This window comes from Stegostoma tigrinum, unplaced genomic scaffold, assembly GCF_030684315.1.
Source record: "Stegostoma tigrinum isolate sSteTig4 unplaced genomic scaffold, sSteTig4.hap1 scaffold_83, whole genome shotgun sequence".
Taxonomy (NCBI): Eukaryota; Metazoa; Chordata; class Chondrichthyes; order Orectolobiformes; family Stegostomatidae; genus Stegostoma; species Stegostoma tigrinum.
Window position 1 is genome coordinate 1,166,604 of NW_026728779.1, and position 15,536 is coordinate 1,182,139.

The window sequence follows — 15,536 nt, forward strand, 5'->3', positions numbered from 1 at the left end:
TTTCAGTCAGATAAGCACTTCAGAAGAACAAAATCTCAACATCTCAAAACCACTCAACTTTCGATGCTGGGTTCACTGAAGTGCTTATTTCAGTGAGATAAGCACTTCAGAAGACCAAAATCTCAACATCACCAAACCACCCAACTTTCGATCCAGGATATACCCAAAGGCTAATTTCAGTGAGATAAGCACTTCAGAAGACAAAAATCGAAACTTCACCAAACCACTCAAATTTCGATGCTGGGATCACCGAAGCGCTTATTTCAGTGAGATAAGCACTTCAGAAGAGCAAAAACTCAACTTCACAAAACCACTCAACTTTCGATGCTGGGCTCACTGCAGTGCTTATTTCAGTGAGATAAGCACTTCAGAATGCCAAAATCCCAACCTCACCAAACGACTCAACTTTTGATACTGGTTTCACTGAAATGCTTCTTTCAGTCAGATAAGCACATCAGAAGGCCAAAATCTCAACTTCACCAAACCACCCAACTTTCGATGCTGGGATCACTGAAGTGCTTTTTTCAGTGAGATAAGCACTTCAGAAGACCAAAATCTAAACTTCACCAAACCACCCAACTTTCAATGCTGGGTTCACTGAAATGCTTCTTTCAGTCAGATAAGCACTTCAGAAGAACAAAATCTCAACATCTCAAAACCACTCAACTTTCGATGCTGGGTTCACTGAAGTGCTTATTTCAGTGAGATAAGCACTTCAGAAGACCAAAATCTCAACATCACCAAACCACTCAAATTTCGATGCTGGGTTCACTGAAGTGCTTATTTCAGTGAGATAAGCACTTCAGAAGACCAAAATCTCAACTTCACCAAACCACCCAACTTTCAATGCTGGGTTCACTGAAGTGCTTATTTCAGTGAGATAAGTACTTCAATACGCCAAAATCCCAACCTCACCAAGCGACTCAACTTTTGATGCTGGTTCCACTGAAGTGCTTATTTCAGTGAGATAAGCACTTCAGGAGGCCAAAATCTAAACATCACTCATCGACTCAACTTTTGATGCTGATTTCACTGGAATGCTTCTTCGAGTCAGATAAGCACATCAGAAGGCCAAAATCTCAACTTCACCAAACCACCCAACTTTCGAACCAGGATTTACACAAATGCTTATTTCAGTGAGATAAGCACTTCAGAAGACTAAAATCTTAACTTCACCAAACCACTCAACTTTCGATGCTGGGATCACTGAAGTGCTTATTTCAGTGAGATAAGCACTTCAGAAGAACAAAATCTCAACATCTCAAAACCACTCAACTTTCGATGCTGGGTTCACTGAAGTGCTTATTTCAGTCAGATAAGCACTTCAGAAGACCAAAATCTCAACATCACAAAACCACTCAAATTTCGATGCTGGGTTCACTGAAGTGCTTATTTCAGTGAGATAAGCACTTCAGATTGCCAAAATCCCAACCTCACCAAACGACTCAACTTTCGATGCTGGGCTCACTGCAGTGCTTGTTTCAGTGAGATAAGCACTTCAGAATGCCAAAATCCCAACCTCACCAAACGACTCAACTTTTGATACTGGTTTCATGAAATGCTTCTTTCAGTGAGATAAGCACTTCAGAAGACCAAAATCTAAACTTCACCAAACCACCCAACTTTCAATGCTGGGTTCACTGAAGTGCTTATTTCAGTGAGATAAGCACTTCAGAAGACCAAAATCTAAACATCACCAAACCAACCAACTTTCAATGCTGGGTTCACTGAAGTGCTTATTTCAGTGAGATAAGCACTTCAGAAGACCAAAATCTAAACTTCACCAAACCACCCAACTTTCAATGCTGGGTTCACTGAAATGCTTCTTTCAGTCAGATAAGCACTTCAGAAGAACAAAATCTCAACATCTCAAAACCACTCAACTTTCGATGCTGGGTTCACTGAAGTGCTTATTTCAGTGAGATAAGCACTTCAGAAGACCAAAATCTCAACATCACCAAACCACTCAAATTTCGATGCTGGCTTCACTGAAGTGCTTATTTCAGTGAGATAAGCACTTCAGAAGACCAAAATCTCAACTTCACCAAACCACCCAACTTTCGATCCAGGATATACCCAAAGGCTAATTTCAGTGAGATAAGCACTTCAGAAGACAAAAATCTAAACTTCACCAAACTACTCAACTTTCGATACTGGGATCACTGAAGTGCTTATTTCAGTGAGATAAGCACTTCAGAAGAGCAAAAACTCAACTTCACAAAACCACTCAACTTTCGATGCTGGGCTCACTGCAGTGCTTATTTCAGTGAGATAAGCACTTCAGACTGCCAAAATCCCAACCTCACCAAACGACTCAACTTTTGATACTGGTTTCACTGAAATGCTTCTTTCAGTCAGATAAGCAATTCAGAAGGCCAAAATCTCAACTTCACAAAACCAGCCAACTTTCGATACTGGATTTACCCAAATGCTTATTTCAGTGAGATAAGCACTTCAGAAGACCAAAATCTAAACTTCACCAAAACAACCAACTTTCAATGCTGGGTTCACTGAAGTGCTTATTTCAGTGAGATAAGCACTTCAGAAGATCAAAATCTAAACATCTCAAAACCATTCAACTTTCGATGCTGTGTTCACTGAAGTGCTTATTTCAGTGAGATAAGCACTTCAGAAGACCAAAATTTCAACATCACAAAACCACTCAAATTTCGATGCTGGGTTGACTGAAGTGCTTATTTCATTGAGATAAGCACTTCACTTCGCCAAAATCCCAACCTCACCAAACGACTCAACTTTTGATGCTGGTTCCACTGAATTGCTTATTTCAGTGAGATAAGCACTTCAGAAGGCCAAAATCTAAACATCACTAAACGACTCAACTTTTGATACTGATTTCACTGAAATGCTTCTTTCAGTCAGATAAGCACATCAGAAGGCCAAAATCTCAACTTCACCAAACCACCCAACTTTCGATCCAGGATTTACACAAATGCTTATTTCAGTGAGATAAGCACTTCAGAAGACCAAAATCTAAACTTCACCAAACCACCCAACTTTCAATGCTGGGTTCACTGAAATGCTTCTTTCAGTCAGATAAGCACTTCAGAAGAACAAAATCTCAACATCTCAAAACCACTCAACTTTCGATGCTGGGTTCACTGAAGTGCTTATTTCAGTGAGATAAGCAGTTCAGAAGACCAAAATCTCAACATCACCAAACCACTCAAATTTCGATGCTGGGTTCACTGAAGTGCTTATTTCAGTGAGATAAGCACTTCAGAAGACCAAAATCTCAACTTCACCAAACCACCCAACTTTCAATGCTGGGTTCACTGAAGTGCTTATTTCCGTGAGATAAGTACTTCAATACGCCAAAATCCCAAACTCACCAAGCGACTCAACTTTTGATGCTGGTTCCACTGAATTGCTTATTTCAGTGAGATAAGCACTTCAGAAGGCCAAAATCTAAACTTCACTAAACGACTCAACTTTTGATGCTGATTTCACTGAAATGCTTCTTTCAGTCAGATATTCACATCAGTAGGCCAAAATCTCAACTTCACCAAACCACCCAACTTTCGATCCAGGATATACCCAAAGGCTAATTTCAGTGAGATAAGCACTTCAGAAGACAAAAATCTAAACTTCACCAAACAACCCAACTTTCAATGCTGGGTTCACTGAAGTGCTTATTTCAGTGAGATAAGCACTTCAGAAGACCAAAATCTCAACATCACAAAACCACTCAAATTTCGATGCTGGGTTCACTGAAGTGCTTATTTCATTGAGATAAGCACTTCACTTCGCCAAAATCCCAACCTCACCAAACGACTCAACTTTTGATGCTGGTTCCACTGAATTGCTTATTTCAGTGAGATAAGCACTTCAGAAGGCCAAAATCTAAACATCACTAAACGACTCAACTTTTGATACTGATTTCACTGAAATGCTTCTTTCACTCAGATAAGCACATCAGAAGGCCAAAATCTCAACTTCACCAAACCACCCAACTTTCGATCCAGGATATACCCAAAGGCTAATTTCAGTGAGAAAAGCACTTCAGAAGACAAAAATCTAAACTTCACAAACCACTCAACTTTCGATGCTGGGATCACTGAAGTGCTTATTTCAGTGAGATAAGCACTTCAGAAGAGCAAAAACTCAACTTCACAAAACCACTCAACTTTCGATGCTGGGCTCACTGCAGTGCTTATTTCAGTGAGATAAGCACTTCAGACTGCCAAAATCCCAACCTCACCAAACGACTCAACTTTTGATACTGGTTTCACTGAAATGCTTCTTTCAGTCAGATAAGCAATTCAGAAGGCCAAAATCTCAACTTCACAAAACCAGCCAACTTTCGATACTGGATTTACCCAAATGCTTATTTCAGTGAGATAAACACTTCAGAAGACCAAAATCTAAACTTCACCAAAACACCCAACTTTCAATGCTGGGTTCACTGAAGTGCTTATTTCAGTGAGATAAGCACTTCAGAAGATCAAAATCTAAACATCTCAAAACCATTCAACTTTCGATGCTGTGTTCACTGAAGTGCTTATTTCAGTGAGATAAGCACTTCAGAAGACCAAAATCTCAACATCACAAAACCACTCAAATTTCGATGCTGGGTTCACTGAAGTGCTTATTTCATTGAGATAAGCACTTCACTTCGCCAAAATCCCAACCTCACCAAACGACTCAACTTTTGATGCTGGTTCCACTGAATTGCTTATTTCAGTGAGATAAGCACTTCAGAAGGCCAAAATCTAAACATCACTAAACGACTCAACTTTTGATACTGATTTCACTGAAATGCTTCTTTCAGTCAGATAAGCACATCAGAAGGCCAAAATCTCAACTTCACCAAACCACCCAACTTTCGATCCAGGATTTACACAAATGCTTATTTCAGTGAGATAAGCACTTCAGAAGACCAAAATCTAAACTTCACCAAACCACCCAACTTTCAATGCTGGGTTCACTGAAATGCTTCTTTCAGTCAGATAAGCACTTCAGAAGAACAAAATCTCAACATCTCAAAACCACTCAACTTTCGATGCTGGGTTCACTGAAGTGCTTCTTTCAGTGAGATAAGCACTTCAGAAGACCAAAATCTCAACATCACCAAACCACTCAAATTTCGATGCTGGGTTCACTGAAGTGCTTATTTCAGTGAGATAAGCACTTCAGAAGACCAAAATCTCAACTTCACCAAACCACCCAACTTTCAATGCTGGGTTCACTGAAGTGCTTATTTCAGTGAGATAAGTACTTCAATACGCCAAAATCCCAAACTCACCAAGCGACTCAACTTTTGATGCTGGTTCCACTGAATTGCTTATTTCAGTGAGATAAGCACTTCAGAAGGCCAAAATCTAAACTTCACTAAACGACTCAACTTTTGATGCTGATTTCACTGAAATGCTTCTTTCAGTCAGATATTCACATCAGAAGGCCAAAATCTCAACTTCACCAAACCACCCAACTTTCGATCCAGGATATACCCAAAGGCTAATTTCAGTGAGATAAGCACTTCAGAAGACAAAAATCTAAACTTCACCAAACCACCCAACTTTCAATGCTGGGTTCACTGAAGTGCTTATTTCAGTGAGATAAGCACTTCAGAAGACCAAAATCTCAACATCACAAAACCACTCAAATTTCGATGCTGGGTTCACTGAAGTGCTTATTTCATTGAGATAAGCACTTCACTTCGCCAAAATCCCAACCTCACCAAACGACTCAACTTTTGATGCTGGTTCCACTGAATTGCTTATTTCAGTGAGATAAGCACTTCAGAAGGCCAAAATCTAAACATCACTAAACGACTCAACTTTTGATACTGATTTCACTGAAATGCTTCTTTCAGTCAAATAAGCACATCAGAAGGCCAAAATCTCAACTTCACCAAACCACCCAACTTTCGATCCAGGATATACCCAAAGGCTAATTTCAGTGAGATAAGCACTTCAGAAGACAAAAATCTAAACTTCACCAAACCACTCAACTTTCGATGCTGGGATCACTGAAGTGCTTATTTCAGTGAGATAAGCACTTCAGAAGACCAAAATCTCAACTTCACCAAACCACCCAACTTTCAATGCTGGGTTCACTGAAGTGCTTATTTCATTGAGATAAGCACTTCACTTCGCCAAAATCCCAACCTCACCAAACGACTCAACTTTTGATGCTGGTTCCACTGAATTGCTTATTTCAGTGAGATAAGCACTTCAGAAGGCCAAAATCTAAACATCACTAATCGACTCAACTTTTGATGCTGATTTCACTGAAATGCTTCTTCGAGTCAGATAAGCACATCAGAAGGCCAAAATCTCAACTTCACCAAACCACCCAACTTTCGAACCAGGATTTACACAAATGCTTATTTCAGTGAGATAAGCACTTCAGAAGACTAAAATCTTAACTTCACCAAACCACTCAACTTTCGATGCTGGGATCACTGAAGTGCTTATTTCAGTGAGATAAGCACTTCAGAAGAACAAAATCTCAACATCTCAAAACCACTCAACTTTCGATGCTGGGCTCACTGCAGTGCTTATTTCAGTGAGATAAGCACTTCAGATTGCCAAAATCCCAACCTCACCAAACGACTCAACTTTCGATGCTGGGCTCACTGCAGTGCTTGTTTCAGTGAGATAAGCACTTCAGAATGCCAAAATCCCAACCTCACCAAACGACTCAACTTTTGATACTGGTTTCATGAAATGCTTCTTTCAGTCAGATAAGCACTTCAGAAGGCCAAAATCTCATCTTCACAAAACCAGCCAACTTTCGATACTGGATTTACCCAAATGCTTATTTCAGTGAGAGAAGCACTTCAGAAGACCAAAATCTAAACTTCACCAAACCACCCATGTTTCAATGCTGGGTTCACTGAAGTGCTTATTTCAGTGAGATAAGCACTTCAGAAGACCAAAATCTCAACTTCACCAAACCACCCAACTTTCGATCCAGGATTTACACAAATGCTTATTTCAGTGAGATAAGCACTTCAGAAGACTAAAATCTTAACTTCACCAAACCACTCAACTTTCGATGCTGGGATCACTGAAGTGCTTATTTCAGTGAGATAAGCACTTCAGAAGACCAAAATCTAAACATCACCAAACCACCCAACTTTCAATGCTGGGTTCACTGAAATGCTTCTTTCAGTCAGATAAGCACTTCAGAAGAACAAAATCTCAACATCTCAAAACCACTCAACTTTCGATGCTGGGTTCACTGAAGTGCTTATTTCAGTGAGATAAGCACTTCAGAAGACCAAAATCTCAACATCACCAAACCACCCAACTTTCGATCCAGGATATACCCAAAGGCTAATTTCAGTGAGATAAGCACTTCAGAAGACCAAAATCTAAACTTCACCAAACCACCCAACTTTCAATGCTGGGTTCACTGAAGTGCTTATTTCAGTGAGATAAGCACTTCAGAAGACCAAAATCTCAACATCACAAAACCACTCAAATTTCGATGCTGGGTTCACTGAAGTGCTTATTTCATTGAAATAAGCACTTCACTTCGCCAAAATCCCAACCTCACCAAACGACTCAACTTTTGATGCTGGTTCCACTGAATTGCTTATTTCAGTGAGATAAGCACTTCAGAAGGCCAAAATCTAAACATCACTAACCGACTCAACTTTTGATGCTGATTTCACTGAAATGGTTCTTTCAGTTTGATAAGCACATCAGAAGGCCAAAATCTCAACTTCACCAAACCACCCAACTTTCGATCCAGGATTTACACAAATGCTTATTTCAGTGAGATAAGCACTTCTGAAGACTAAAATCTTAACTTCATCAAAACACTCAACTTTCGATGCTGGGATCACTGAAGTGCTTATTTCAGTGAGATAAGCACTTCAGAAGAACAAAATCTCAACATCTCAAAACCACTCAACTTTCGATGCTGGGTGCACTGAAGTGCTTATTTCAGTGAGATAAGCACTTCAGAAGACCAAAATCTCAACATCACCAAACCACTCAAATTTCGATGCTGGGTTCACTGAAGTGCTTATTTCAGTGAGATAAGCACTTCAGAATGCCAAAATCCCAACCTCACCAAACGACTCAACTTTTGATGCTGATTTCACTGAAATGCTTCTTTCAGTCAGATATTCACATCAGAAGGCCAAAATCTCAACTTCACCAAACCACCCAACTTGCGATCCAGGATATACCCAAAGGCTAATTTCAGTGAGATAAGCACTTCAGAAGACAAAAATCTAAACTTCACCAAACCACTCAACTTTCGATGCTGGGATCACTGAAGTGCTTATTTCAGTGAGATAAGCACTTCAGAAGAGCAAAAACTCAACTTCACAAAACCACTCAACTTTCGATGCTGGGCTCACTGCAGTGCTTATTTCAGTGAGATAAGCACTTCAGAATGCCAAAATCCCAACCTCACCAAACGACTCAACTTTTGATACTGGTTTCACTGAAATTCTTCTTTCAGTCAGATAAGCACTTCAGAAGGCCAAAATCTCAACTTCACAAAACCAGCCAACTTTCGATACTGGATTTACCCAAATGCTTATTTCAGTGAGATAAGCACTTCAGAAGACCAAAATCTAAACTTCACCAAACCACCCAACTTTCAATGCTGGGTTCACTGAAGTGCTTATTGCAGTGAGATAAGCACTTCAGAAGACCAAAATCTAAACTTCACCAAAACACCCAACTTTCAATGCTGTGTTCACTGAAGTGCTAATTTCAGTGAGATAAGCACTTCAGAAGTTCAAAATCTAAACATCTCAAAACCACTCAACTTTCGATGCTATGTTCACTGAAGTGCTTATTTCAGTGAGATAAGCACTTCAGAAGACCAAAATCTAAACTTCACCAAACCACCCAACTTTCAATGCTGGGTTCGCTCAAGTGCTTAGTTCAGTGAGATAAGCACTTCAGAAGACCAAAATCTCAACATCACAAAACCACTCAAATTTCGATGCTGGGTTCACTGAAGTGCTTATTTCATTGAGATAAGCACTTCACTTCGCCAAAATCCCAACCTCACCAAACGACTCAACTTTTGATGCTGGTTCCACTGAATTGCTTATTTCAGTGAGATAAGCACTTCAGAAGGCCAAAATCTAAACATCACTAATCGACCCAACTTTTGATGCTGATTTCACTGAAATGCTTCTTTCAGTCAGATAAGCACATCAGAAGGCCAAAATCTCAACTTCACCAAACCACCCAACTTTCGATCCAGGATTTACACAAATGCTTATTTCAGTGAGATAAGCACTTCAGAAGACTAAAATCTTAACTTCACCAAACCACTCAACTTTCGATGCTGCGATCACTGAAGTGCTTATTTCAGTGAGATAAGCACTTCAGAAGAACAAAATCTCAACATCTCAAAACCACTCAACTTTCGATGCTGGGTGCACTGAAGTGCTTATTTCAGTGAGATAAGCACTTCAGAAGACCAAAATCTCAACATCACCAAACCACTCAAATTTCGATGCTGGGCTCACTGCAGTGCTTATTTCAGTGAGATAAGCACTTCAGATTGCCAAAATCCCAACCTCACCAAACGACTCAACTTTCGATGCTGGGCTCACTGCAGTGCTTGTTTCAGTGAGATAAGCACTTCAGAATGCCAAAATCCCAACCTCACCAAACGACTCAACTTTTGATACTGGTTTCACGAAATGCTTCTTTCAGTCAGATAAGCACTTCAGAAGGCCAAAATCTCATCTTCACAAAACCAGCCAACTTTCGATACTGGATTTACCCAAATGCTTATTTCAGTGAGATAAGCACTTCAGAAGACCAAAATCTAAACTTCACCAAACCACCCATGTTTCAATGCTGGGTTCACTGAAGTGCTTATTTCAGTGAGATAAGCACTTCAGAAGACCAAAATCTAAACTTCACCAAACCACTCAACTTTCAATGCTGGGTTCACTGAAGTGCTTATTTCAGTGAGATAAGCACTTCAGAAGACCAAAATCTAAACATCACAAAACCACTCAAATTTCGATGCTGTGTTCACTGAAGTGCTTATTTCATTGAGATAAGCACTTCACTTCGCCAAAATCCCCACCTCACCAAACGACTCAACTTTTGATGTTGGTTCCACTGAATTGCTTATTTCAGTGAGATAAGCACTTCAGAAGGCCAAAATCTAAACATCACTAATCGACTCAACTTTTGATGCTGATTTCACTGAAATGCTTCTTCGAGTCAGATAAGCACATCAGAAGGCCAAAATCTCAACTTCACCAAACCACCCAACTTTCGAACCAGGATTTACACAAATGCTTATTTCAGTGAGATAAGCACTTCAGAAGACTAAAATCTTAACTTCACCAAACCACTCAACTTTCGATGCTGGGATCACTGAAGTGCTTATTTCAGTGAGATAAGCACTTCAGAAGAACAAAATCTCAACATCTCAAAACCACTCAACTTTCGATGCTGGGCTCACTGCAGTGCTTATTTCAGTGAGATAAGCACTTCAGATTGCCAAAATCCCAACCTCACCAAACGACTCAACTTTCGATGCTGGGCTCACTGCAGTGCTTGTTTCAGTGAGATAAGCACTTCAGAATGCCAAAATCCCAACCTCACCAAACGACTCAACTTTTGATACTGGTTTCATGAAATGCTTCTTTCAGTCAGATAAGCACTTCAGAAGGCCAAAATCTCATCTTCACAAAACCAGCCAACTTTCGATACTGGATTTACCCAAATGCTTATTTCAGTGAGAGAAGCACTTCAGAAGACCAAAATCTAAACTTCACCAAACCACCCATGTTTCAATGCTGGGTTCACTGAAGTGCTTATTTCAGTGAGATAAGCACTTCAGAAGACCAAAATCTCAACTTCACCAAACCACCCAACTTTCGATCCAGGATTTACACAAATGCTTATTTCAGTGAGATAAGCACTTCAGAAGACTAAAATCTTAACTTCACCAAACCACTCAACTTTCGATGCTGGGATCACTGAAGTGCTTATTTCAGTGAGATAAGCACTTCAGAAGACCAAAATCTAAACATCACCAAACCACCCAACTTTCAATGCTGGGTTCACTGAAATGCTTCTTTCAGTCAGATAAGCACTTCAGAAGAACAAAATCTCAACATCTCAAAACCACTCAACTTTCGATGCTGGGTTCACTGAAGTGCTTATTTCAGTGAGATAAGCACTTCAGAAGACCAAAATCTCAACATCACCAAACCACCCAACTTTCGATCCAGGATATACCCAAAGGCTAATTTCAGTGAGATAAGCACTTCAGAAGACCAAAATCTAAACTTCACCAAACCACCCAACTTTCAATGCTGGGTTCACTGAAGTGCTTATTTCAGTGAGATAAGCACTTCAGAAGACCAAAATCTCAACATCACAAAACCACTCAAATTTCGATGCTGGGTTCACTGAAGTGCTTATTTCATTGAAATAAGCACTTCACTTCGCCAAAATCCCAACCTCACCAAACGACTCAACTTTTGATGCTGGTTCCACTGAATTGCTTATTTCAGTGAGATAAGCACTTCAGAAGGCCAAAATCTAAACATCACTAACCGACTCAACTTTTGATGCTGATTTCACTGAAATGGTTCTTTCAGTTTGATAAGCACATCAGAAGGCCAAAATCTCAATTTCACCAAACCACCCAACTTTCGATCCAGGATTTACACAAATGCTTATTTCAGTGAGATAAGCACTTCTGAAGACTAAAATCTTAACTTCATCAAAACACTCAACTTTCGATGCTGGGATCACTGAAGTGCTTATTTCAGTGAGATAAGCACTTCAGAAGAACAAAATCTCAACATCTCAAAACCACTCAACTTTCGATGCTGGGTGCACTGAAGTGCTTATTTCAGTGAGATAAGCACTTCAGAAGACCAAAATCTCAACATCACCAAACCACTCAAATTTCGATGCTGGGTTCACTGAAGTGCTTATTTCAGTGAGATAAGCACTTCAGAATGCCAAAATCCCAACCTCACCAAACGACTCAACTTTTGATGCTGATTTCACTGAAATGCTTCTTTCAGTCAGATATTCACATCAGAAGGCCAAAATCTCAACTTCACCAAACCACCCAACTTGCGATCCAGGATATACCCAAAGGCTAATTTCAGTGAGATAAGCACTTCAGAAGACAAAAATCTAAACTTCACCAAACCACTCAACTTTCGATGCTGGGATCACTGAAGTGCTTATTTCAGTGAGATAAGCACTTCAGAAGAGCAAAAACTCAACTTCACAAAACCACTCAACTTTCGATGCTGGGCTCACTGCAGTGCTTATTTCAGTGAGATAAGCACTTCAGAATGCCAAAATCCCAACCTCACCAAACGACTCAACTTTTGATACTGGTTTCACTGAAATTCTTCTTTCAGTCAGATAAGCACTTCAGAAGGCCAAAATCTCAACTTCACAAAACCAGCCAACTTTCGATACTGGATTTACCCAAATGCTTATTTCAGTGAGATAAGCACTTCAGAAGACCAAAATCTAAACTTCACCAAACCACCCAACTTTCAATGCTGGGTTCACTGAAGTGCTTATTGCAGTGAGATAAGCACTTCAGAAGACCAAAATCTAAACTTCACCAAAACACCCAACTTTCAATGCTGTGTTCACTGAAGTGCTAATTTCAGTGAGATAAGCACTTCAGAAGTTCAAAATCTAAACATCTCAAAACCACTCAACTTTCGATGCTATGTTCACTGAAGTGCTTATTTCAGTGAGATAAGCACTTCAGAAGACCAAAATCTAAACTTCACCAAACCACCCAACTTTCAATGCTGGGTTCGCTCAAGTGCTTAGTTCAGTGAGATAAGCACTTCAGAAGACCAAAATCTCAACATCACAAAACCACTCAAATTTCGATGCTGGGTTCACTGAAGTGCTTATTTCATTGAGATAAGCACTTCACTTCGCCAAAATCCCAACCTCACCAAACGACTCAACTTTTGATGCTGGTTCCACTGAATTGCTTATTTCAGTGAGATAAGCACTTCAGAAGGCCAAAATCTAAACATCACTAATCGACCCAACTTTTGATGCTGATTTCACTGAAATGCTTCTTTCAGTCAGATAAGCACATCAGAAGGCCAAAATCTCAACTTCACCAAACCACCCAACTTTCGATCCAGGATTTACACAAATGCTTATTTCAGTGAGATAAGCACTTCAGAAGACTAAAATCTTAACTTCACCAAACCACTCAACTTTCGATGCTGCGATCACTGAAGTGCTTATTTCAGTGAGATAAGCACTTCAGAAGAACAAAATCTCAACATCTCAAAACCACTCAACTTTCGATGCTGGGTGCACTGAAGTGCTTATTTCAGTGAGATAAGCACTTCAGAAGACCAAAATCTCAACATCACCAAACCACTCAAATTTCGATGCTGGGCTCACTGCAGTGCTTATTTCAGTGAGATAAGCACTTCAGATTGCCAAAATCCCAACCTCACCAAACGACTCAACTTTCGATGCTGGGCTCACTGCAGTGCTTGTTTCAGTGAGATAAGCACTTCAGAATGCCAAAATCCCAACCTCACCAAACGACTCAACTTTTGATACTGGTTTCACGAAATGCTTCTTTCAGTCAGATAAGCACTTCAGAAGGCCAAAATCTCATCTTCACAAAACCAGCCAACTTTCGATACTGGATTTACCCAAATGCTTATTTCAGTGAGATAAGCACTTCAGAAGACCAAAATCTAAACTTCACCAAACCACCCATGTTTCAATGCTGGGTTCACTGAAGTGCTTATTTCAGTGAGATAAGCACTTCAGAAGACCAAAATCTAAACTTCACCAAACCACTCAACTTTCAATGCTGGGTTCACTGAAGTGCTTATTTCAGTGAGATAAGCACTTCAGAAGACCAAAATCTAAACATCACAAAACCACTCAAATTTCGATGCTGTGTTCACTGAAGTGCTTATTTCATTGAGATAAGCACTTCACTTCGCCAAAATCCCCACCTCACCAAACGACTCAACTTTTGATGTTGGTTCCACTGAATTGCTTATTTCAGTGAGATAAGCACTTCAGAAGGCCAAAATCTAAACATCACTAATCGACTCAACTTTTGATGCTGATTTCACTGAAATGCTTCTTTCAGTCAGATAAGCACATCAGAAGGCCAAAATCTCAACTTCACCAAACCACCCAACTTTCGAACCAGGATTTACACAAATGCTTATTTCAGTGAGATAAGCACTTCAGAAGACTAAAATCTTAACTTCACCAAACCACTCAACTTTCGATGCTGCGATCACTGAAGTGCTTATTTCAGTGAGATAAGCACTTCAGAAGAACAAAATCTCAACATCTCAAAACCACTCAACTTTCGATGCTGGGTGCACTGAAGTGCTTTTTTCAGTGAGATAAGCACTTCAGAAGACCAAAATCTCAACATCACCATTCCACTCAAATTTCGATGCTGGGCTCACTGCAGTGCTTATTTCAGTGAGATAAGCACTTCAGATTGCCAAAATCCAAACCTCACCAAACGACTCAACTTTCGATGCTGGGCTCACTGCAGTGCTTGTTTCAGTGAGATAAGCACTTCAGAATGCCAAAATCCCAACCTCACCAAACGACTCAACTTTTGATACTGGTTTCATGAAATGCTTCTTTCAGTCAGATAAGCACTTCAGAAGGCCACAATCTCATCTTCACAAAACCAGCCAACTTTCGATACTGGATTTACCCAAATGCTTATTTCAGTGAGAGATGCACTTCAGAAGACCAAAATCTAAACTTCACCAAACCACCCATGTTTCAATGCTGGGTTCACTGAAGTGCTTATTTCAGTGAGATAAGCACTTCAGAAGACCAAAATCTAAACTTCACCAAACCACTCAACTTTCAATGCTGGGTTCACTGAAGTGCTTATTTCAGTGAGATAAGCACTTAAGAAGACCAAAATCTAAACATCTCAAAACCACACAAATTTCGATGCTGTGTTCACTGAAGTGCTTGTTTCAGTGAGATAAGCACTTCACTTCGCCAAAATCCCAACCTCACCAAACGACTCAACTTTTGATGCTGGTTCCACTGAATTGCTTATTTCAGTGAGATAAGCACTTCAGAAGGCCAAAATCTAAACATCAGTAAACGACTCAACTTTTGATACTGATTTCACTGAAATGCTTCTTTCAGTCAGATAAGCACATCAGAAGGCCAAAATCTCAACTTCACCAAACCACCCAACTTTCGATCCAGGATTTACACAAATGCTTATTTCAGTGAGATAGGCACTTCAGAAGACTAAAATCTTAACTTCACCAAACCACTCAACTTTCGATGCTGGGATCACTGAAGTGCTTATTTCAGTGAGATAAGCACTTCAGAAGACCAAAATCTAAACTTCACCAAACCACCTAACTTTCAATGCTGGGTTCACTGAAATGCTTCTTTCAGTCAGATAAGCACTTCAGAAGAACAAAATCTCAACATCTCAAAACCACTCAACGTTCGATGCTGGGTTCACTGAAGTGCTTATTTCAGTGAGATAAGCACTTCAGAAGACCAAAATCTAAACATCACCAAACCACTCAA